Source organism: Micromys minutus (assembly GCF_963924665.1).
Source record: "Micromys minutus genome assembly, chromosome: 24".
In the NCBI taxonomy this organism is placed as follows: domain Eukaryota; kingdom Metazoa; phylum Chordata; class Mammalia; order Rodentia; family Muridae; genus Micromys; species Micromys minutus.
In genome coordinates, this window is record NC_137959.1 from 41,957,724 (window position 1) to 41,983,173 (window position 25,450).

The 25,450-nt window shown below is 50.5% G+C and overlaps 1 pseudogene across 1 annotated transcript; it reads right to left on the reverse strand.

The window, feature by feature from the left end:
• Positions 1 to 8,914: 8,914 nt before the first annotated feature.
• Positions 8,915 to 9,550, reverse strand: LOC308436290 (NADH dehydrogenase [ubiquinone] iron-sulfur protein 8, mitochondrial-like; annotated as a pseudogene). The gene has a single exon. The product of its transcript is annotated as an NADH dehydrogenase [ubiquinone] iron-sulfur protein 8, mitochondrial-like (transcript).
• Between the last annotated feature and the right edge of the window lie 15,900 nt (positions 9,551 to 25,450).

Here is a 25,450-nt window from a genome sequence, read left to right on the forward strand (position 1 = left end):
ATTGAGATGCAAAGAGCTTCTCGTGGCTCCAGCATCTCAGGACCTCTGCTCTCAGGAGGTAGAGGCGGGTGGTCAGAAGTTCAAAGGTATCCTTTATCTATGTGAAAAGTTCAAGGACAGTGTAGAGTGCGACACCTCTCTTATAAACAAACAAAACACCAGCTGGGCTGTGGTGGCACACGCCTTTAGTCCCAGCACTCGGGAGGCAGTCAGGTGGATCTTTGAGTGCGAGGCCAGCCTGGTCTATAGAGTAAGTTCCAGGGCAGCCTGGGCTACACACACACACACACACACACACACACACACACACACACACACACACACACACGTCCCCTTTCTGCACCACAAACCTTTGGGAGAGTTCCTCTGGGTGCAGCAATGCCATGTAGCCTTGTGTCCACAAGGTGGCACTCATGCTTGCTGCAAAATAAATCGCTACAGCACTGTCTTTAAGAACAAACAAAACCCTTGGCTTGGCGGAGCCTGATGGCACACGCTGTGATTCCAGCACTCCGAAGATGACACAGGTAGATCAGGGTTCAATGCCAGCCTCAGGTACGGGAACCCCTGTCTCAAATCATCATTATGATAGTTTTTTTTTTTTTTTAAGTGTGGTGATGATTTTGGAGTTTTGGTTTCTTTGAAAAGCACAGGAATACGGCAATATGCTGTCCATTTTAATCCCAGGTGTGAGATTACCCCCAGATTACCCACAGCAGCTGACAATGGTTTGCCAGGTGCAGAGCGTTTCAACAATTGTGTGATGTTGGGAACCTTTTAGAGGGTGGGTAAATACTAGTCCCCTCCCCCTTCCCCGTGTCAAGTTGACATAAAAACCGGCCACCACAGTGTCTCATCACAGCCACAGAACAGTGACTAAGACGGTCTCTCTCTTATGTACCTCTGACTGTTCTGGAACTCACACTGTAGACCAGGCTGACCTTGAACTCACAGAGATCTATTTGCCTCTGCTTCCTGAGTGCTGGGATTAAAGAGGTGTGCCACCAAAATAAATCTTCTTAAAGATGAAAAGCAACTTGGGGAGAAGTTTGACTGCATCAATGTAACAACCCACAGCTCCCCCTCCATATTACTGGATATTTCTTCAGCACATCTGTCACCATTCAAGAGCTGGCGCTGACTTGTTGATACTAATTAACAACTACATTCTAGGCTGGGTGGGGGTGGGGCTCGGAAGGCAGAGGCAGGTGGATCTCAGTTTAAGGGCAGCCTGGGCTACACAGAGTAAACCTATTTTGAAAAACAACAACTAAACAAACAAAAACCCTGCATCCCAGTCAGCCTGAGTGATTCAGGCTTGTCAAGTCAGTTACTCCAAGGCTGAGGCAGGAGGATTCCAAGATCAAGCTCTGACTGGGCTACAGAATGAGATCTGTCCCAGGAGGCTGGAGGAGAGGAAGGGAGAGGGAAGGAGAAGGAGGTACCAGGCATGAAGCCCTGGGTTCCATCCCAGCACCACATAAACTGACTGACCATGGTGGCTCATGCCTATAATCCTAGGACTTGGAGGTGGAGGCAGGAGGATTAGAAATTCAAGTTCATCCTTAGCTACATAGTCAGTTTGAAGCCAGCCTGGGCTACAGGAGACCCTGATTCAAAGTGGCCATTGATTGACACTTGGCTAATGATCCCCTTCCCATGTACACCAGTTCAGTTCTATTCCACAAACAGGATCCTGCCTCTAACCTGGTTCAACTCCTGCCTGCGACTGCCTGCCACCCTATCAGAGTCCCACCCCATCGGATCCCCCACATATGTCCACACCCACTCCCCAGCACCTTCCTTTCTGCCTAAAATGATTTTCTCACCCCTCCCCCTCATCCCCACCCCCCTCTCAGGCCTCTACTTAAATGTCCCCCTGGAAACCTTCATACCCACCCAAAGCTTCAGTCCTGGCCCTCACCCAAACCTCAGATAGAGAAACAGCAGGTGTCTGTGCTGACAACCCTGGGCATGGCCAGACCCCACAGGGAGCAGGAGAGAGAGCCCCGGAGGAGTTTCTGCCCTCCATCCTACTGCTGTCCCCTGCAGGGTCTCCAGCCTTCCCATTCTGTCTCTGTGCAGTCACCATGTGACAAGGCAAAGGCTGGCTTTATGGTGTCACTCTGAGTACTGCCCACACATCTCACAGAGTAAGACTCTGCTTCTGTTTTGTGAAGCCCGGGTCTTTTGTCTTCCTCCAAAGCCATAAAAGGTGACAAAGTTGCTCAGTCGCTGAAGTCCCCTGTGTGCCGCACAGCTGGGAGAGTTTGTGGCTTTGCTAAGAGAGACCCGTGGTTGCCATTTCACCTGTGTCACTGAAAGGAAAGATTGCCTTATATGGCCAAGAGCAGCCACCCACCAGCCACCAAGGGCAGACCTGGGAGAATGGAGGAAGTGCTCAGTTTCAAAAGAGGGTTGTGAGACCTCTGTGCTGTCGGCCATTCTGTCTAACTCTCTTCAGAAGGGCCAGAGTGCCTAGGGCCACCAAGAGTCAGGTCTGGGGTTCAAGTTAAATTAGGTCATCCAACTTCCAGCCCAGTGGTTAAAATGAACCAGACCCAGGCAAGAGCCAGGAATGAAGAATCACATTTATCCCTCAAACAACTCTGTAGGGGGCTGGCCAGGAGAAAAGGCCAGGGCTGGAAGGTCAGTAGCTGGTCCACCAAGCAAGCAGCAAGTGGGGGAGGTAGTATAGCAACTCTCTCTCCAGGGTAGCCATGCCAGAGAGACACCCTGAAGGGCTGCAGCTGTGACATCACAGCCTCCACAGGCTGAATGTGGCTATGGGAAGAACTGAGCTGGAGGTATGATGGTGAAACACATGCTAGTGTTGGTGTTAAAATGCCAGGCCAGTGATAGGGCTTGGTGAGTTAAGGGGCTTGCTACCAAGCCTAATGACTCAGTTCAATCCCCTGAACCTACATAGTAGGACAGTACCAACTTGAACAAATTGTCCTCTGACCTACACACACACACACACACACACATACACACACACTGAGAGAGGGGGGGGGAAGGGGGGGGAGAGAGAGAGAGAGAGAGAGAGAGAGAGAGAGAGAGAGAGAGAATATCCAAAGACATTAAAATGTCTTGGATTCTAAGACCCCATTGAAATAAGAACCACCTCCTAGGAAGTTTTGGAGATAATTCTGCAGGGTCTCGCATAGCCATGTCATTTCCCCCATGAGGAGCTTTTTCCATCAGACACACAGTATTTAAACCAGGACAAACAATGAGCTTGACACATAGGGCTAGTCCAATCATTGTCCTGGGAGTGTAAAAGGGGCAGGCTTGGCTGAAACAGACAAAAACCTAGCCTCTTGCTATAGACCTGCTTGCCCTGCCCTCCACCCCAATGCCTTTCCTTCTTACACCATCCCCCAATGCACTTATCTATGTGGAATCCATGCCGAAACTATACCCGGATGCATGGCCTTCTAGATACACCACCCACATTAACTACACAGAGTAGGAAACATGGGGGAATTCATGCTCTCATGTGTAACGTGTGTGCTGTTTCTCTTGAGAGTTCAGATGTTGGCAGGGCTCCTGGGTGAGAGCTGGGGGAAGCGTTGTTGGCAGAGTCTGTACTATGCAAACAGGAGAACTTCATTCTGATCTCCAGATCTGTGTTTAAAAAAAAAAAAAAAAAAAAAAAAGCCAGGCCTGGTAGTGTGTGGTCAGACTTCCAACTCCAGAGGGTGGAACAGAAACAAGGTACCATACCTCTCAACAAGACAAGATCAACAGTTCCTGTGGAATGACACCGTGGACGTGCTCTGGTCTCTGCATGCATGTGGACACACTGGCACACACACAGAAATTCAGACCCCAGACTCTACTAGTCTGGGGACAACCAGGCCTGGGAAGTCATTGCATGACTGGCCCTCTAACCACACAACTACTGAGTACCCACTGTGTGCCGGGAAGGAAAGAGATCTGAAGCAAAGCCCCCCACCCCCAACAGTTTGGGTAAAGTGAGCAGAGGGGTCAACTGCACAAAACAGTTGAGCCAGGAGTGTTGTTCTGAATGCTGAATTGTTCCCACTGCCCCACAGTGTCTGGGCATGGATTGGCAGGTCAGATGAAGCAGACGACTGTGGCAGACACATAAAGACACCATCTGTCAGCCCTGGAGAGAAGCGTAGGGAGGAACCAGCCCACACATTGATCAGACTTCAGAACAGGGGAGCGAGGGGAAATATACTGTGATTTTTCAGACTGCCGGTCTGTGGTTCTGCTCTATACCAGCCCTATGGCCTGAACACCCAGAAACATCCTCAAAGCTCAGTTATGCTATTTGGGCAAGCTCACCTGGTTGAACCCACCGTAAAGGCTGGTGTGATGGGGGACAGGGTGGCGCTCAGCCAGCCTGGGTACTTCAGACAATTGAGATATTCCGGGCTGCAACCAGAGAGCCTCCCCACCTTCTCTGCTAATGGAGAATGTTGAGGGAATGGGTAAATGAGTCTCCCAGCTGGGCCGAGAGTTAGCCAAGGAGGGGAGCCCTCCAGTCAAACAAAGCCTTCCAGTGCAGACCCCAGCGCAGCTTCCTGATGCTTTAGAGAAAGGTGCCTCTCTGAAAAAGACTATGCTTGGCATCAGACCACCCTTGCAGACCCTCCAGATTGTAAAAGTGATGGGTTGAAGTGTGAAGAGAAGCCCAGATCCACACATACACCTCACTACACAGACATCCTAGACACTACACATGCACACATACAAATCACACACATGCCACACACCACACACATACACACTCTCTATCACACACACACTCTCTCACACACAAAGACACCACATACACACTATACACCTCTCTCTCTCTCTCTCTCTCTCTCTCTCTCTCTCACACACACACACACACACACACACACACACACACACAATACCAGGCATTTTCTTCCTAACACACAGACACAATAAACTAGCAAAACATCTGAGAGGAGACTAGAACAAGAAAATTTCAGCCAGAGCTGTCCTATGAGCTGTTCAGGAATCTGAGGCAGGAGGATTCAAAGTTCAAGGCCAACTCGGGCAACTCAGTGAAACCATCTCAAAATAAACACAGAGAGAGAATGAAACCATGGAACATTTCAGACAGAGAGAGAGAGACAGAGAGAGAGAGAGAGAGCTGGAGACATAGATCAGTAGAAGGCTTGAAGGAGGTTTGCTTTGCAGAATACCCAGTGTACGAAAGAAAAAGAAGTGGAGAGAGGGGAGGAAGCGGGGGGGGGGGGAGAAGGAGGGAGAAGAAAGGAAGAAAGGAAATATAATCTCATCTCTACCCAGGGCTCCCATGGCAGCTGCCACTGGGGGCCTCGTGGGGGTTTCTTCTGTGAAACATGCTTACATCCACCTGCTCCCCTTACTTGCTGGACACCACAGTGTTTCACCCGTTCTCCCTCCCTGGAACCTCACACAAACCTACACTTTGCCAGCACGTGAGTGAAGGGGGCGTGGTCCTGACACTCAATCCCCCCTGTGAGTGCTGCGGTCACACACAGGCTTGTGCCCACAGTCCGTGCCCAGGCATCTTTATACAAAGTCCAACATTTATACAGAGGGTCTACTATATTTATACAGAGAGGCTAGACCTGTAGGCTTCATGGGCCAATGCCTGAAGCACGGGGCTAGTGTGCAGATGCTTTCTTGTTTTTGAAACTGGGGACATAAAAAAAAAGTTCAAGAAAAGTGTATTTTCTTTCTAACACACAAGCACAGTGAGCCGTCAAAAAGTCTGAGATGAGGTCAGAAAAAGAAAATCTCAGGTCTCAGAGCTGTCATCCCAACAGCTCAGGAGTCTGAGGCAGGAGAATTGAAAGTTCAAGCGCACCTTTAATCCCAGCACCCAGAAGAAATCAGACTTTTGTGAGTCTGACCCCAGCCTGGTCTACATGGCAAGTGTCAGGCCAGCCAGGACTACATAGTGAGATCCTGTTTCAAAGTACAATTTTAAAAAAAAATCATCTTTAACACCTGAGCCTTAGAAAGAACTGGAATTTTAAAAAAGGTACCAAGTCTCAAACTGGCAGGATTGCTCAGTGGTTAGAGGCATGTGCCGAGCAAACCTTGAAACCTGAGTTGATCCCTGGGACCCATATGAAGGTCAAAGAAGAGAACCCAGTCCATGCGGTTGTTCTCTGACCTCCAAGTGAATTAACAATGAATGCACAAAACAATCACCAGGACACCTTGAGTGCGGATGTCTAGCTCCATGAACCGAGAGACAAAGTTTGTGTTGCATTAAGGCACCCAACCTCTGTATTGGAGTGCCCAGTCAGTCCCAACCAATCACTACGTCCTTTTGTGGATGAATCACAGGTACAGAAAGCCTCTCTGCTGACAGGTTTCCCGCAGCCATTTCAGGGAAGGAGGGAGGGAGGGGGGGATGGAGGAGGGAGAAAGGAAGAACAGAGCACATGATCACCTTGTGGCTCCATCTCAGGTGTCCCTGGACATCTTGGTACGAGGAGTCCCCCTGGATCCCCTTCTGCCTGATTCTGTTCACCAGGCCCTCATTTTCTGGCTCTCCTAACTTAGAGTGAGCTACTGAGACATCAGGTAGGTCGGCAGAAGAGGTGGTCCCAACTTCTGTCTAATGAGACAGGAGGGAGGCCAGGCGGCTGCTTCATTTTCACAGAAACCCAATGGCAGGTGCTTACTACAGCGAGGCTGGACCAGCCCCTGTGGCCTAGCAAAAGGCCATCTGTCTGCAGCTGGCTGGCACACACTTTCTGCTGTCCAGGCCAAAATGGCTGGAAGCAGGACAAGGCTGGCCTGGCCTGTGGACCTGAGGGGGTGGGGCTAATGCTCCAACTCTATGCACATGCTGGAGCAACACAGGCCAAGCAGAGCCCACAGGCAGAGCCAGGGGCTCTTTGACACAGTGAGTTCATGCTTTCTCCCTCTTAGCAGGCCCGTGGGTAGCAGGAGACCCCACTTAGCCCATCTACCAGCCTCTTCTCAGGACCCATGTTGTCCTCTGGTGTTGGACACTGGTTTTTCTGAAACTGTGCTGTCTGATGCAGAGACTGGGCTCCCAGATGCAACAGAAACTTCACCCACACCCCCAATACCGGAAGCTAGAAGTCCACACTTAAAGTGCTCAAAGTGAGGGCTAGGAGTAAGACTCCGCCCTCCCTCACCACAGACGCTTCACGCCAGCCTCTGCACTGCCTTCAGTGTCTCTTCTAAGTTCCCAGAAGCGGTGAAGCTAGGTGGGTCGGCTGCAGACTGTTGGACCCTCCAAGGCCAGAGGACTGAGGCCCCAGATGCTCATACGTGATGGGCTGCGATACCCGTGGCTCTCAATCCGAGAGTGCATTATCAGACCTTTACACCGGGATTTATGACAGTGGCAAATTTTCAGTTGCAATTTCAGTAGCCGCGAAATAATTTTATGTTTGCGGATCACCATAACAGGAGGAAGGTTGAAGAGTCACTGCCCTAGGCCCTTCAGGGTCAGTGAGAAACGTTTTATCTTGTCTTGTTTTGTTTGAGACGGGGTTTCCCCATGTAGCCTTGACTGTCCTGGAACTTGCTCTGCAAACCAGGCTGGCCTCAAACTCATAGAGATCCACCTGCCTCTGCCTCCCAAGTGCTGGGACCAAAGGCCTAAACTACCACCACCTAGCCAGTGGGAGACTTTTCAAAGGGTCAGATTCTGAATAGCCTTCAAAGTGGGTCAGCCCACTTTGGAGTCATGGGATTGCACACACACACAAACAAAACAGAGGCAACATGAGATGTTGTGGCTCCAAAGTGTATCCTATGAACAGGCAGTTTCAGACACTAGGCAATAGCCACCAGCTTGAATCACAGGGAACCCTGACTCCTCTGGAGCCCCCTGCAGCCTCCCAGGTCCCCTTTCACCTTCAACCCTTGATCCTATAAACAGGCTTTTGTCCCTTTCACAGCTCAGCCTTGAGGCTGCTGTGTGTGTGTGTGCGTGCGCGCGTGCGCACGCACTCCGCTGGTGGTAGCCATAGATGCTCAGACCTCCCCTAGAGGGAGGGAATGCCACCACCATCATCCTCAGACAACTAAGTGTGCCCACAAGAGACCCTCAGATCTGAGTGGATCTATCTGATATGTGTGTGTGGCGGGGCATCTTTTGATGTTCCCTCATGGAAGGAGGGGCCAGGGAGGTCTTTAGACCCTCACCTGAGATTTCAGCCACTCAGTCCTGTGCCCTCCCCCCAACTGTAATTCCACCCCAGATGCAAGTCATGGGAGGTATTAGATAAACAGAAGGTGGTTATTATCCGTCTGGGTTGGCTTTTTACTGATACAGCTGTTTTCATTTTGTTTTACAGGTTTGGTTTGGTTTTTCTGCGTAGCTTTGGCTGTCCTGGAACTCCCTTTGTCTCAGAGATCTGCCTACCTCTGCCTAGAGGGTGCAGGGATTAAAGGTGTGTGCCACCATAGCCAGGCCCACATTTTGATTGCATAGGGGACACACAGATGCCCTGTAAGTGAACGCCTTCAACACTCATTCCTGTCTGCCTTCCCGAGACCTATCCTGGGCATCACGTCCAACATTAACTCCAACTAGGAAATCAAACCCACATCTCAGAGATCAGGAATGGTGCAGAAGGCAGCTCTTTTCCCCTCTTTTAAGATGTATTTATTCATTATATATAAGTACACTGTCGCTGTCTTCAGACACACCAGAAGAGGGCATCAGATCCCATTACAGATGGGTGTGGCCCACCGTGTGGTTGCTGGCATTTGAACTCAGGACCTCTGGAAGAGCAGTCAGTGTTCCTAACCGCTGAACCATCTCTCCAGCCCATCTTTTCCCCTCTTAAGCTGCCCTGTGTCCTGGATCTTTTCTCATTTCATTTTGTTGAGGTAGGATCTCCCTACCAGCTCAGGCTGCCCCTGAAATTTGTATGATTCTCCTGCCTCAGCCTTCTGGGATCTTAGTTTCTTTATGGCCTGTCGGGTACAGGCAATCAGTCTGGATGTTGGCGGCGATCTCAGCCTCCCACTTGTCTCCTTTGTAGAGTAGCTTCTCCTTGTATAGCAACTCCTCATGCGTCTCGGTGGATAACTCGAAGTTGGGGCCCCCCACAATGGCAGAAACCACAGTAAATACACTTGGTCATGTCAATGTCATAGTGTGTAGTCCGGTGGCTGCCACTGGCTCTTGGCTCAGCCTCAGTGGTGATGGACAGATGGCCTCGCAGAGACCGCCGGTCATGTAACACTCCTCCCCAGATGGGTAGCAGCACAGTACGTGCTCCTCACGGAAGCACAGACTCAGTGGGCCCTTCTCAAAGGGTAGTTGATGGTGGCAGGCTCCCAAAAGAGGTAACTTAGGGTCACGTCTAGTCCTCGGAAGAGTTCTGTCCGCATAAGAACCCGAGCTGCACTGTCAGCTGCAGACTTCATGTCCGCCTCAGACTCCTCTGCCTTCGTGCTCACACACTTGTACGTAGCCGCCCCTGCACTGCTACAAAGGCTTTGGCCATTAAGATGTCCTGTGCACATGGCCTGGGCCAAAGGACCGTGGCAGCACTGACGAACTCACATGGTACATCTTGAAGCGTGGCGGCTCCTTCCCTGGCCTGCCTCAGCCTTCTGGGTGCTGGGATTACGGGTATGTTCCAGGAGGCCTGGCTCTCCTTGATCTTTTCACAGAGCCCTGTCTTCACTGAACAAAACCACTACCCAGGTCCATAACCACCAGGGTCCAAGAACTGTCCAGGTGTCTGCCCATCCATCTGATTTAGAGGACAAGGTGGACTCACATTTGGGTTAATCTCTCTGTCCCTATCAGGAAGTTACTTATCTTTGTAACTCAGACTTGACGGCAGTAACTAAGCAAAGGAGAGCCAAGCACCCAGTCAGACCCTGGAAAGCCCTGCTAGGAAGTCCTACTAGGAGACAGCTCTGCACTAGTGAGCAGGGGCACTCTCATTCCACCTCAGAAAGTCAGTCAGTGTGGTGCCTCAGAGATGTGGACGTGAGCAACAGCCGTGGCACAAACAAAAGGCTGCTGACATGAAGGATTCTGAGGTACACAACATCCATTCCCAGTCCCCCTGAAGAATGGCCTGCCCATGTGGTTACCAACCCAATAGGTGACTGAGAGAGACTGAGATCCTTGGCTTCTGAGGCTTCCAGAGGTGGCAGGTGACCCAGCTCAGAGAACGGTTACTACCCTGATGTTTCCTTTGCTCAGGAGAATCTAGGTCAGTCGGTTACAAAGACTCTGCTCCAGTTACTTGTATTTGAACCGGGATTCCCCCCTCCCCCAACAACCTGGAAACGACACCTCATTTCATGTAGAACTCAGCCTCATTGGCTCCAGGAACTTGACCACAGCACACTGCTGCTGTGTGAATCCCTAAACACAGGTATGAGATACGGGCAGGTAGGTTGCAGCTGGAGCCTCCTGACCCCGGCTGGGGCGGGCTGTTCCATGACACGGTTCAAGAATCTTCCAAGACAATCCTGTCCTTTGGGAACTGTGGACTTGTTATATTTAAAACACCACAGTACCAGCTGGAGATAGGGCTCGGTTGGGAAGAGCGCTTGCCGGACACCCTGGAATCGATCCACAGAGTCACAGAGCTGGAGAACAGTGGACACCTGCAATCCCACAATCCAGTGCTTCTCTTCCTAATGCAGTTCCTCGTGTGGTGGTGACCCCCAGCTACAAAACTGTTTTCCTTGCTACCGTTATTAACTGCAATGTGTCTGTGTTTTTCAATGGTCTTGGACGACCCCTGTGAGACAGTCGTTTGACCCCTGCCCCGTAGGATCTCCAAGACCACTGCCATGTGTGGCAACGAAGGTCAGAAGTTCACAATGAACTTGGACATCTTGGAGGGACTTTGTCTTGAAATGAAAAAATATGAAGACGGAAAAGTGACTTCAGCAGACAAGGGACTCGCCTCTCTGTCTCTCTGTGTCTCTCTCAACCTTTCATTCCCTTCTTCCTAGCTGTCCTCACTGAGCCCTCTCCTCTTCCTCTTCTGACTCCTAGCTTCCCTCCTGTCTCCCCAACCCCCACCCCTTGGGTTTTCATGTCTATACCGGTCTTTCCCTCTCTTAACAGGCCCCAAGATTCCCTCTGTATCCCTGATATTCCAAGCCTCGGCCCCACTGCAATATCTCCCAACAGAGAACCTGATTGGTCCAGCTTGGGTCTGAATTCAGCCTGGTCAGTTGGGTCTGGCCCAGTTACTCACTTCACAAACCTGGCCCTAGTATCGCAGCAGGAAGCAATCAGCCATTAACTAGGAAGCCTGTTCAGAGACCCAGGAAAGAGCCCCCCACTCCACTCTTTCTCTCTCTCCACCCTGTCCCACCCCAGCTGCCCTCTCCTTCTGACCTGAGGGGATTTGATTGATAGATTGACCTTTGGCCTCACAGTAGGCCAGCAGGGCTACTCTGTGCTTCGAGCAAATGGAAGCCCTGTCCTCTCTGGTTACTTCTTCTCTCTCTCTCTCTCTCTCTCTCTCTCTCTCTCTCTCTCTCTCTCTCTCTCTCTCTCTTCCTGTTGGAAAACACACTGGAGCACACAAGGATGCCAGGAGGGGGAGAATGGCCTTGTCTGCACACAGCTGGGCTGTGAGCTTTTCTCACATAGGCCGCCTGCCCCTCTGGGGGTTCCTCAAATGCCTGCCCCTTTGCAGCTTGTCTGAGAGGCATTCTCTGAGGCTTGGGGATCTGAGAGACTGAGGCTCCTCCCAGAAGTAGATCTTTATCTCTTTCTAGTCTTTATGCTGAGGTAATGGCAAGGAAAAAAAAATCTTGTCTTCCTTGTGAGAAACAAAGGCGCTGTGTCCACAGTGTGCCCCGCTGACCTTCTCATGCGTTATGAATGGTGACCTCGTGATTAATTCACAAGCTCCAGCTCTGAACTGCCTGCTCCTCAGAGGCACAGGAGACAAGTCTCCTGGCTACTGTCCCCATCCTCCTCTGTCCTCTGCCCCTGCCAGGTTACTTCAGCCCTGCATGTCAGACTGAGGGGACCACCAGGCTTCCAGTGAGGAACACCAGCTAGGTGGCCTCCTGTTGATGTCACAGGGATATGAGGCAAGTATGGAAGGACCAGGCTCCATGCTCTATTGTCTCCTGGGGTTAAATGACCAGGAATGGAATTTAGGAAGCAATCGTGGGCTGGAGACGATCCCCCAGACTGGGGAATAGAGGGTATGTCTGTGATCCAAGGGCTTGAGAGATAGACTCAGAAGGGTCAGAAGGTCAAGATCTCTCTTGGTAACATAACAAGTGTGAGGCTGGCCCGGCCTCCATGAAACCCTGTCTCAAAGGGGAGGAGGAGAAAAATGAGGAGGAAGAAAGAAAGAAGGTAGGAAGGAAGTTAAGAACAGGTGAGTGGGTGGGAAGGAGGAAGGGAAGGAAGCTAACAAGCAAGCAGAGCCCCAAATCCTGAACAAAGCTCTTCCAAGCACTGGATCCAGTGAGTGTCCTACAGAGTGCCCAGTGGTCAGCGCTGACCAAAGCCGGGGAATCAGTTACCCCCACTGACCCGTCGGCTAAGGAGCCAAGCAACAAGTCGGGCCTTTCCTAAAGCTGACACCAGCACCCCAGCCTCCTGTCAGAGACCCGTACATGTGCAAGGACTTGTTCTAGAGCATTCTTAGCAGCTCTAGAACAATCCCTACCCTCTGGGAACTATTTCTGCTGATCCACAGTAGAACGATCCAAAGCTGTGGTGGATAGACACCACCCAGGAGAAAAGGGGCCTACAGCTACACACTGTAGCATAACCAAACTCCCGTGAAGACAGGGAGCCTGACATGATGCAGCATGTGGGACAAGCAGACACAGCCGGACCGCAGATGTTGGTTTAAAGGATGTGAGGTAGCAGCGGAATGCAGTGCTTTGCCATTGTGCTGATAGCCAGTGGGGGGTGTAAGACCCAGTTCACATCAGGCCAGTGCATCTCTCTGACAATTTCATTACTATTATATTTTACTTCTTCTGTGCAGGGAAAGCACATGAGTGTGTGCAGGGAGGTCAGAGGACAACTTCTGGGAGTTGGTTTTCTCATGCAGTCTTAGGGTTCAAACTTGGGTCGACAGTCTTGACGGCAACCACCTTTACGCTCTGAGGCCTCCTGACAGCTTCCTTCTCTGACATATTGGATCTCATAAAAATCATGGGGCCAAGGAGATGGCTCAGTGTACAAAGGAGCTTGCTGCCAAGCCTGATGACCTAAGTTTGGTGACTAAAACCTGGAACCCACATGGTGGAAGGAGAAAACCATGCACGAACATGTACACACACACACACACACACACACACACACACACACACACACACACACACACTGGCACCATGGTTTAAACCATTCGTTGTTGCTTTGGCAGAGGACCAGGGTTCAGGTCCCAGCACCCAAATAAATGGTGGCTTACAACCATCCATAACTCTAGTTCCTAGAGATCCAATGCCTTCTTCTGACTTCTGTGGCACCAGATACACACATGGTACGTGAACACAGGAAAAAACACTCATACACACGAAACAAACAAATAAATAAAATATAAAAACAACAACAACAAAACTGCATACCTTTCCTGAGACCTTACAGTGGGAAAGGGAAGGGGAGGCACTTGCAGAAGGACCACCCACACCCTTCCCTAAAAGTCCTAGGTCTCTTGTGGGCAACTCTCTGTGGGCAACTCCACCTCACATTTAGATTTCCCTTAGTGACATCAAATCACCAGGTTTTTTAAGGTCCCTCTTAGCAGAGCTGGGAGGCCTTGCCTCTCCCAGGCTCCTGTGCCCTCTCAAGTTTGGCTGTGCTGAGGACTGACCTGCTGTTGTCATAGTCTACATCTGCCCAGGTCTAGTTCTGTCTTGAGACTCACCATGTACTTACCTGTAACCCTGTAACTCACTAGGTAGCACAAGCTGACCTCAAACTCACTAGTGGCCAAAACTAGAAATGAATCCCAGTCTTCCTGGTCCTCCTTCCCAGCATGCTTGGGATTACAAGCATGCTCTGCCACGCCCACTTGCCACACCCATTTTCCAAGAGCTGTCCTATTGGTGATTTGTCCTCAAGTTGCTAACCACTTGCAATGTGTGACCCTAAGGGAAAAGTTATCCAGAGGTCCCTCGGTGACCAATGTGAGGTCAGGTCAACACCTGGCACCCAGAATGCCAAGGGGCCATAAAGTCAGCCCTAGGGTGAAAACCAGAAACTCTAGCCCAGGCCCAGATGCTTCAGCTCAGAGTGAAATCTGAGGCACCTGGGCCACAGGCCTCCCGCTGAAAACTAAGAATCATGAATAATGAAGTCACCATCTTGTCCTTCCTTATGGTCCCCACAGCATCATGGGATGTCCAGGCATGAGTCTACTCTGCAAACTATCTTTAAGAGCTGGATCCTCAGCTGGGTGGTGTAGCACACACCTTTGATCCCAGCACTCTAGCTGCAAAGACAGGTAGATCTCTGGGTTTGAGCACAGCCTGGTCTACAGAGTGAGTTCAAGGACAGCTGGGGCTGTCAGAGAACAAAAACAAAAGATCTGGACCTCATTGCTGGTTCCCCTCAGATGTGACTACTTCCTACAAGTGCCCCTAGGACTTTGTTTCCCCCCTGCCAGTGCCCCTACTGTAGGTACACCAAGGGTGGCTTAAATCAAGTAGGGTCTGCAACTGTTTCCTCCCAAGTTCAAGGACAGCCTTGCCACCACCTTCCCTTTCAGGTTACAGTTTTGTGTTATATAAACAATGCGTGGCATCAGGTGAACCTTTGCAGAAACCAACACAACCCATCCCAGCTTCCCTGGCTTTTATGTCAAAAAAAAGTCTCATTAGTAGGTGTTGGACTGTCCCCTGTCCTAAAAAACAAACAACAAAACACAGGTCTGGGAATAAAGGGATCTTGTCCGGCATACCTGAGGCCCTGGACTCCATTCCCAACACAGAAAGAAAACAAAGAGAAACAAAGAAACAAAGAAGACAGGAAAAAGGAAGGAAGAAAAAACAAAGTAATGAAGAAAGAAAGAAAAGAAGACAGAAAGAAAGAGAAGAAGAAAGAAGAGAGAGAGAGGAGTAACCTGATTTTGCTCTGGGCCATCTGCTTTCTAGGTGGGAGGAAACACCTCCCAGGTCCCTTGAGGACAATCGTCCTTCTGGCACAGGCTCCACTGCCCCTCCCTTCCTGTCTCCTGTGACAGTGGTGATCTAGATGGACTCAGTTAACATCCCCCTGAGTAAGAGGAAAGCCACAAGTTCCCTCCACAGGAGGGCCGGTGGCCCCAGCTTTCAGCACTATAAACCAGTGAAAGGTCCGGAAAGAAATACTGCGCAGTAGCCCACGACTAAGGCTGCCCAGCAGGCCTTGGGGCTGGGCAGGCGATGTTCACTTATCCAGGCCACGGCACTGGGCAGGCACATGGCTCGCTCAGTCTCCTAGGAGCCTTTGAGATGAGGTAGTATTGTTAATTTTATCACACGTGGAGATGGGTGAGCACAGGATAGCAAAGGAATGGGTTAGGCACTGAGCTATTGGGCAGCAGACAGGGAAGAATTGAAACTCACACAGACCTCTGGGCTGAGTTAGTAGGCAGGGGGTTATGTGCCTGTTCTCAGTACAAGCCCCCAAGCTCCTTTGGTGGCTATCCTACTGACCACCCAGCTTTGGCCCAGCACAGGTGGAGAAATCTGTACTTGTCTATGCCTCTGGCATGACCCGTTTGGGGTGATCTGGGTGATCTGACGGGATCCCCGCTCCCTCTCCGTGTCTGAAGGGCCACCCTGCCCTGTGTACCCAGGCATAACTGACTGCAGAGTTGTTCCTCAGACACCGGTAGGTAATGCAAGCAGGTGACTGACACGTTTACTCTGTGAGCTGCCATCAGAGAGACCGTTGACAGAGCCGGCACAGCTGACGGGGGTCACTTGGTGCACCCACCAGACAGACACCAGGAGTGCCGGACCCTCTACAAATGCATCCAGACCTCCGGTTCATTTTCTTATTTATTATTGCATGTGTACATGATGTTTGGGTGTGGATGTGTAGATCTCCCAGGATGTGCACAGAGGTCAGAGGACAACTTTGTGGAGTCCGGTCTCTCTACCTTTACACTGGTTCTGGGGATCAAACTCGAGTCACCAGGTTCACACAGCAGGCACCCGTACCTAATGAGCCATAAAAGAGGTTATCACATGTAGTACAAGCTGACATGTAAACCACCATCTTCCTGCCTCAGTTTCCCAAGTGGTGTGTCATCGCATTAGCTGCAGGTCACTTCATATGGCAAGTAAAGAGAAAGAGAGACAAGGGGGAGTGGCAAACACAGAGCTGTACCCACACACTCAAGTTTTAATGAACTTCTTGCCCCATGCCTGAGTTATCTCAATACCGAGGACAGGGTCCCTGCCTTCCTGGAAATGACATTGTGTTAGGAAAAGCTGGCAACCAGAAAGCAGGGTGTCCAGTGGGAATGAGAGCTCTGAAAATTCATCAGGCTGTGGCTCTGCTGGTTGGTGCTCACCTAGCATGTACAGAGTCCAGGCTGAATCTCCAGCAACACGGGCATTACTCAGGGTTCTCTAATGGAGCCAAACTGATAGTGTGAGTGTGTGTGTGCCTGTGTGTGTCTCTGTCTCTGTGTGTGTGTATCTGTGTGTCTGTCTGTGCATGTGTCTGTGTGTGTATCTATGTCTATGTCTCTGTCTATGTCTGGCTGTGTGTGTTTATGTCCGTGTGTCTGTGTGTATATGTGTGTATCTGTATGTATGTGTGTCTATGTCTCTGTCTAGGTGTATGTGTTTATGTCTGTGTGTCTGTGTGTATATGTGTGTATCTGTATGTATGTGTATCTATGTCTCTGTCTATGTCTGGGTGTGTCTGTGTGTGTGTGTTTATGTCTGTGTGTATATGTGTATATCTGTATGTATGTGTGTCTGTTTACATGTGTCTGCCTATGTGTATGTCTATGTCTGTGTGTCTATGTCTCAGTGTGTCTGTATGTCTGTGTGCATTACTTTGAGACTGTGTCTCCTGCAGTACAACTTGCTATGCTATCAGGGCTGATCCTGTCTCTACTTCCCCAGTGCTAGGATTACAGCAGTGTCTACCATACATGGTTTATACGGTGTGATGGCTAATTTGGTTACCTGCTGGATTGCATCTGGAATTAACCAAAACGCAATGCTGGGAACTCCTTTAAATATGTTCAGTATTTAAAGGTAGATTTATTAGATTGGATGACATGATGTATATTCTGACAATAGCTGTCTCACACCAGAGAAACTGGGAGTCTAGAACTTTCTCAGTCCATAGTACTGGTCTTCTCTTTAGTCCCAATCTGGTGCTAGAGGGTTGGGAGATTGTTGAAGAGCTGCTGGGCTTCAGTCTATGTTGGGAGCTAGGAGGAGCTGGTTCTAATATCAGTGAAGAGATGCAGCAACGGCAGCAACAGAGCAGATGAACTTGCCCGCAAGAGGAAAGGCAAGCAGGCAAAAAGCAAAGTTTCTTTCATCCATTTCCCTTTAATCTGGGCTGCTATGAATCAAATTCAGGGCCGGGCCTCGTCAAGTCATTTCATCAGGAAAATCTCTCACAGGAGCACCCAGTGGCTTACACTTTTGTTGATTCCAGACGCAGTCAAGCAGGTAAACAAGATGAGCCACCAGGCACATAAATCAAGTGTGTTGGTGCACACCTATAATCCTAACACTTGGAAGACACAGGCAGGAGGATCAGCCTTGCTAAAAAAGCAAGTTGTGTTATGAGACAGTCTGCAAGCAGGGCACAGGCGATGTTCTAGAAGATGGTCTGGAAAACTCTTACTGATGAGGTGACAAGGCAGAGACTATGTGAATAAAAGCATGTAACCATGAACTCAGTTCAGACAGGGAGGGAAATGAGAAAGAGTTTCAGACTGGGCTGCCCCTGTGCAATTAGGAGTCTGTTGAGGAGGCTCCTGTCTACAACAAGGTGACTGGGGCAGGACAGTGAGAGGAGTGACCACCACGCTGGCTCTGAGCAATGGCAACTTTTTCTCTATACTGTAGACCTGGGAGGCAGACAGGATCCTGGGCAGAGAAGGCGAGGGATCTGACATGGGCAAGCACCTCGTTCTGGAGACGACAGTGACCTGACCATCTCCACCTGTTGAGTTGAAAACGTTGGTGAATGTTCTAGAATGTTCTGAAGCCCTCGTGGACGGTTGTATCGATCACAGGAGGAGAAAAGGAAGGGGAAGGGCGGGGAGGAGAAATGGACCAGAACACTTGCTGATCCTGCAGATCCATGTTCAAACCCTTCTCCCACCTCCTTAAACTAGCAAGTCCTCCTCTCCATGCCTCAGGCTCCTCTGCTGTAGAATGCTTCCCCTCTGTCTCCTCTGCTAGTAAGCCCATGAGACAACGCCGTCACGACATCCCAAATCAAGCAGAAGTCCCACCTCTTAACATTGCCAGGTAGCCCTGACTGGGGAGGCTGTTGCTGTCCTCATCCAAGCACAATCTGATTCCTCAGCTGCAGCTCAGAGGCACAGAGACCCCTGGGCGGCCTGGGGCAGGCACCTGAAGGCGGTCATTAAAGATAGACTTGGGAGTTCACATAGCTGCCCACCTTTGGGCTCCATGGCATTGTCAAGTTGACCCTGGGCACAGCATCCACAGGCCAGATCTGAAACCCACAGAGGCTAGTTATGGTGAGCGCTTCCCTCCACCTGAGGCCCCTGGCCCTGTGGCTGCCCTGACATCTGGCTCACAAAGTTGCTCCTGACAGGACTTTCTGTGTGACAGGACTTTGTTTTATTTCCCTCCCTTTTTCTAGGCTCGGGACCCTCCTGCAGCATCTGCTCAGGACCTCATAAAAGCACAAGAACACCCCCAGGCTCTCCATGTCAGACAGAATGGGGGGCTGGGCTGAAGGGGGCGGGCTCCAGACACTCCAAAGAAAACAACATACAGGCTTGCTCAGCTTTCATGCAGTGCCATGGAAACAGGCCCAGGCAATCAGGCAGCTGAAGAGAATGTTCTAGAATCCGTGAAAGGCCTGGCAGGAGTATGTGGGACCCAGAGACAAAGCTGGGTATATCTGTCTTAAGCTTTATAGGGTTCCCACAACCTGGAGCCCTGCTGTCCCCATACTCCTTGTTCTGGCTAAATGGGACAGTGTGGGACACTGGCTGCCTGCTCCCCACGCCCTCCCCATTGGCCTAAACAATTCAGGAGTGTTTGGGGAAAATGCCAATCACTTAAATATCCCAGTTTGGGGGTTATTTTGAAAGGAGAGCCCAGGTGGGGGTGCTGCACGCCTTTAATCCCAGCACTGAGGAAGCAGAGGCAGATGGATCTCTGGGTTGAAGGCTGGCCTGTGAGGCCAGTCTACAGAGTGAAAGCTGGGACAACCAGGGCTGTACTGAGAAACCCTGCCTAGAAAAAGAGAGAGAGAGAGAGAGAGAGAGAGAGAGAGAGAGAGAGAGAGAGACAGAGACAGAGACAGAGACAGAGACAGACAGAGAAAAGACAGGAGGGAGGAAGACAGACAGGAGACCTAGGTGCACACAGCCACTTGAGCATGTAATGGGGAAGATGGGGTTGGATGCCCACCTGTCTTAAGGTTTTACTGCTGTGAACAGACACCATGACCAAGGCAACTCTTATAAGGACAACATTTAATTGGGGCTGGTTTACAGGTTCAGAGGTTCAGTCCATTATCATGAAGGCAGGAGCATGGCAGCATCCAGGCAGGCACGGTGCAGGAGGGGCTGAGAGTTCTACATCTTTATCTGAAGGCTGTTAGCAGAAGACTGGCTTCCAGGCAGCTAGGATGAGAGTTTTAAAGTCCACACCCACAATAACACACCTGTTCCAGCAAGGACACACCTACTCCAACCGGGCCACACCTCCTAATAGTGCCACTTCCTGGGCCAAGCATATACAAACCATCACACCATCCCAACGAGACACAAAATCATTTCTCATATCTGTGTCTTCTCAGACTAGCTGATCTTCATCTGTGCAAACATTCGTTCCCACCCTATGCCCCTCTCCATGGCTCTTAGGTGCATGCCAAAGACCCTTGAAGGAGAAGAAAGAAGAAAACACCCCATTCCCTGTGTACGTATCTCAAGCATGGAACAGTTTGATTCTGGTATTGGTAGGTCTCAGAAATGAAGGGCTGCTTTGGGAGCCGGCTCCAGGCTCAGCTGTGTAATGATCCCTCACCCTGGACCCTGGGGAGCACAGAAAGGAGGAATGAGGGTTGATCGAGCAGCCTCAGATACTGACTGGGGTCTAGGGGTTGGCACCACACCCTGACACTGACCCCTGCTGCAACACCTAGACACCAGCAAATTTCAGACACCACAGAGCATCCTGACAGACAGCACTGAAGGCTTCTGCCTCCCTCCTGGCTTCCGGGCTCACAACCAAATGTACACCTAGATCCGAGAGCACTTGTGTGGTTTTATTTTGATGGTGGTGCTGGTTTTGCTTAGGTCTTGTGGTACTGGAGGTGAGCCCAGAGCTTTGCAGACACCAGGCAAGCATTCTCTTACTGAGGAACATCTAGTCTGAGCCACTCCTCAGCACCCAAGGAACCATAAGGAATAAAAGAGAAGAAGCTGGAGACCAAAGTCAGAAATTGCAAAGACCACCGGAAGATGTGGATACTCGGGGCATGGGGAAGAGGCACCAGATCCCAGGACGCCTTCTTAGTCCCAGTAACCAGGAGGGCCTTGACATCCCCATTAAGGTTTTTTAGGTAACCTCTGCTGTTCTTTACATGGCCCATGGTGAGGGTAAGCTTTTCTATTTTGACCTCATCACAGTTAGGTGACTGCAGGCACTTTGTACCAGAGGCTGGTCTTGAACCCCCTGAGCCTTCTGCCTCAGCCTTTCAAGGTCTGAGAATGCAGATGTCAGCCACTGAACCTATGTTGCAAATCACAACCTTAATAGCTGTTGTTCTGCATTGAGTGACCACAGTTTACCATGCGCTGTCCTGAGTCCTTCATTTGTGACTCACCAACCATGTGCTCTGTGTTTTATAGAAATCTTTAAGATGAAGAGTGTCATTAGACTATCTTAAAAGTCATGAGTACCAAATGTGGTGTCACACACCTATAACCCAGCACCAGAGAGGCAGATGTATTTCTGTGAGTTGGAGGCTAGTCTGGTGTACATGGAGAGTTCCGGGCTAGCCCATCTCAAAAAAGAGGGGAGGGGGCTTAAAACTGAGGTCCAAAGAGGTTTGTGATTTAAGGTGGTTGTACAATGTGAGGGTCACAGAGAGGAAATAAAACTAAGATGATTATGACCCCAGCGCCAGCTGGATCTGGGCTGTGCCAGGGAGGGGTGCCGCTCCCTGGAGAATGTTCCATCTTTATCCCTGAAGCTGTCTACAAGTAAGTCCCGGAGTTGCCATGGCAACCCTCATCTGGGCTGTTTACAAGTGTGACAAACCGCTTCTGACCCTATAGACTATTGTGGCTTGAGAAAGTGATTCCATCAGTCAGTCAACAATGCCAGGGCCAGCCAGGGCAGACACCTGCCATCCAGACGCTAAGGCAGAGGAGCTTAAGAGAGAGGTGGGGTGGGGGAGGGGAGCACAGGCAGCCTGTCTTAGTTTGGGTTCTTATGACTATGATAAGCACGAGACCAAAAGCAGTTTGGGAGGCACTACAGCTTACAGCCCATAGCCCACCATCTAGCGGACATGTAGGGACTGGAGGTAGGAGCTGATGCAGAGGTCCTGGGGGAGCGCTGCTCACTGGCTTGCCCCCCACTGATCACTCAGCCTGGTGTTTGGTATTGCTCAGGACCACCTGGCCAGACATGGCACTGTCCACGGTGGGCTGGGCTCCCCATGTCTCGCATTAACCCAGAAAATGCCCCCCAGACATACCTACAGTCCAACCCTACGGAGACATTTTCTTAATTAAGATTTTTTTTTTCCTAGCTGTGCTGGTGCATGCCCTTGATCCCAGCACTCGAGACACGCTTGGTGGAGTCAAGACCAGCCAGGTCCACAGAGTCTGGGACGGCCAGGCAAGGCTGTTACCCAGAGAAACCCTCTCTTGATAAACTAAAATTCCTTCTTCCGAGATGGTCCTAGCTGTGCCAAGGTAACGTAAAAACTAGCCAGTACACAGTTTTAGCCCTAGATACGCTGCAGTGTGCAACGGCTTGAGCCCAGGGTGACGGCATCTTCAGGCATGCTAAGGAAAGCTGAGAACTAACTGCATTTCATGGGAAATCTCTCCGACTCACATTCCGAAGAGGGGTTTCCGGGCACTGTTGTTATACACACCGTGCCCTACACAATCTTCGGACTTGGTTGTGTTAGGTCAGGACACAGTACGGCCACGGTGCATGTGAGCTGAGCTGTCGAACCAGGGGCCGGGTCTGGCCAGTGGGTCAGCAGCTTGCCCCTCCCAGCTTTGGACGTAGAGCCGGAGTATGCTATCCTTACAGTCACCGGCGTAAGCCACCAGGAATCAATGAGCCGAGTGCAGTGACACCCACCTGCCATCCCAGCATCTGAGAGGTCAAGGCAGGGGGCTGGCAAGCTCAAGGCCAGCCTGGGCCACATAGTAATGCCTCATCTTGGGAGAAATGAAATGATGGGCAGTAGACAGTACCTGTGGGTATGAATAAGTGCTAACGATATAGTACAAATTATTGATAAAATTCCTTCCCGGAGTAGCGGGTGTATGGGGGGGCAGAGAGACAGGGACAGAGAGAAAACCAACACCCGACCGTCCTCCTAAGTTCCAGGAAGAAACCCCAAGAACCATCTCATCCCAGTCACTCTGGGGAAACAGCGAGCTTGTTGCACTGACTTATAGAACATTGGGCTCCTTAAAACAGCCATTGGAAGGTCAATACCCAGCACCGGTGACTCGGTGACTCGTGTGTGGCCACACAGATGGAGCCACCTCCTCCCAGGCCTTTCCTACCTATGTCCTCTTCCTGGAGGCCACCTGCCCTTGCTGGGAGGAGTGACTGGGCGCTAGGTGAGAGTTCCAGGCTCCTCCCTGCCCCTCCCAGTATGACGGAAGCCAGTGCCTAACAAGGCCAGCTGTGGTGGTTTTGCAAGCAGGCACAGCTGAACGCATAAAGATGGCTCAGAGAGTAATCCTGCAGAAGACACGTGCAAAGACCCCCTCACAGAGAATGACCGAGCAGGGGATGTGGCTGAGGTGGTGGCAAAGTGCCTGCTTCTCAGCAGGGGGACCCAAGTTCAGATTCTCAGCACACACATTAAAAACAAAAACAAAAACAAATAGCACAGTGGCTCATGTTTGGGTGGGTAAAGGCTACCATTGCTGAGCCTGGTCTGACTCCAGTCCCCAGGTCCCATGTGGCAGAAATGAGATCATCAACTACAGCAAGTTGTCCTCTGGTCTTGTGCACCATTCACACATGGAATTTTTTAAATTTTTCATTAAAAAAAATATACGAGGGGCTGGAGAGATGGCTCAGCAGTTAAGAGCACTGGCTGCTCTTCCAGAGGACCCAGGTTCTATTCCCAGCACCCACATGGTATCTCACAAGTGTCTGTAGCTTCAGGGGGATCTGATGCGCTCTTCTGGTGCATGCCTTGGGGAAAGGTGGATTTTCATGATTAGAGGTCAAAAGAGAACCTGTGGGAATAGGTTTGGTGCTTTCCTTCTGCCCTGTGGGTCCTGGGGATCAAACTCTGGTTGCCAGGCTGGAGAGCAAGTGCCTTTACCTGTGGAGCCATCTCACTAGCCCTCAGAACAACTAAAAATAAGATAAATTACGGGTGGGGAACGATCAAGGAAAGACATTGCAATATTGATTTCTAGAGTCTACACACACACACACACACACATGCACACACACACATAACTAAACACTGTCACAATTTGAAGACATAAGTGTTCACAGTATATTAAAGAGCCTGGAGGGCGGTACCCCTAAATGTGATCATGGTGACCCTTAGGAGGCAGCATATGAATGCTTTGCTTCTTCACTTTTGTGGGACTTTTATTGTGTTTATAGTTTTTCCTTCCTTTGTTGCTTTGTTATGCTTTGCTGAGACAGGGTCTCACTACTCAGCCCTGGCTGTTCTGGAACCCATTATGTAGATTAGCCTGACCCCAAACTCCAAAGAAATCCACCTGCCTCTGCTACCTCAACATTGGGATTAAAGGTGGGTGCCACCAAGCCCGGCCACCTCCACGCTTTTAGCATGCCAAGCCAAAAACTTTTTAAAGAAAAATTAAGTCTATTAAAAAATGTCTCTAAAATGGAGCCCAAGTCTCTTCTCCAGACGGAAGTGGGATAGGCTGGCTATGGGCCAAGGCTGGACTTCACACTGGGTTGGTGGGGCCTTGGGAACTGTAAACTATCCCACCGCCCGAACTGCGGTGGGCAGACTCAGTAGTAGGATAGACCGTGGACTCAGTCTTACAAGTCTGTCTCCACGTGTGGCTCTTGCTGCTGTCACTAAGCAACTGAGCATTAGAAGACCTGAGACTCACTGGCAGGGGCAGGAGGACTATAGGGCTGGCATCCGTCCCCACGGGTCCAAGACCCTCTTCAAGAGATCCACTTTGAAAGTAAAATGGAACTGCGAGCCGCCAGCCTCTGTATGCTCACCCACCTAGGTAGCACCCACTACGAGCCCTGAACAAAAGTCCCAGAAAGACATTGTACATTCAGTGGAAACTTCCACAAGGCCGGATAACTGGTGCAAATTTCAGCGTCTGTAGAGAGGTTGGAATGTTGGAAGTCCAGAGCCTAATTTCAATTTCTCCTGGACTCTCTTTAGCCCCCTAAACAGCTATACCTTCCCTCTCTGTCCAAGCTGCCATGCAGTGACTACAGATAAAATCTCTAGGGATGAGTTAATAAAGCCATGCTCCCACTAACTAAACGGCTGGGTCTAAGCTAGCACAGAGACCCCCTTCCCCCTTTGCTGAAACCATCTTGCCTTGTGACTTCCTTTGCTCCTGCCCATAGAATCTTCGTGAAACCGATTCCAGGTTAGAAGATGGAATTTGGAGTAACCGAAATCTGTGCTCCCCCTGCCACGGTCACTCTAGAATAAACATCTCTTATCCCCTTTGAGGTGACAGTTCTATTTTCTCCTTGACAGGACTCAGTGGTTATCAGTGGTGGCCCAGTGGCCACCAGGCTCTCTGAGTTGCTGGAGGCTGGAGGAAGCAGAGGCATTGAGAAGTGTGCTGTTTGGCAGCAAGCGCCCAGGCCAAAGCAGGCTACTGGAACAGCAGGATGTGCAGGGCTCTGGAGGAGGCGCTGGGCCTGGACACCTTCTGAACAAACCTAGAAACTTCTTCATACAGACTTGCCATCCACACCAACGGTTTTTAACCTTCCTGATGCTGCTGCGACCCTTTAACACAGTTCCTCGTGCTGTGGCGACCCCCTCCCCCCACACACCATAAAACTATTTTGTTGCTAATTCACAACTGTAATTTTTGCTAGTGTCATGAATCTT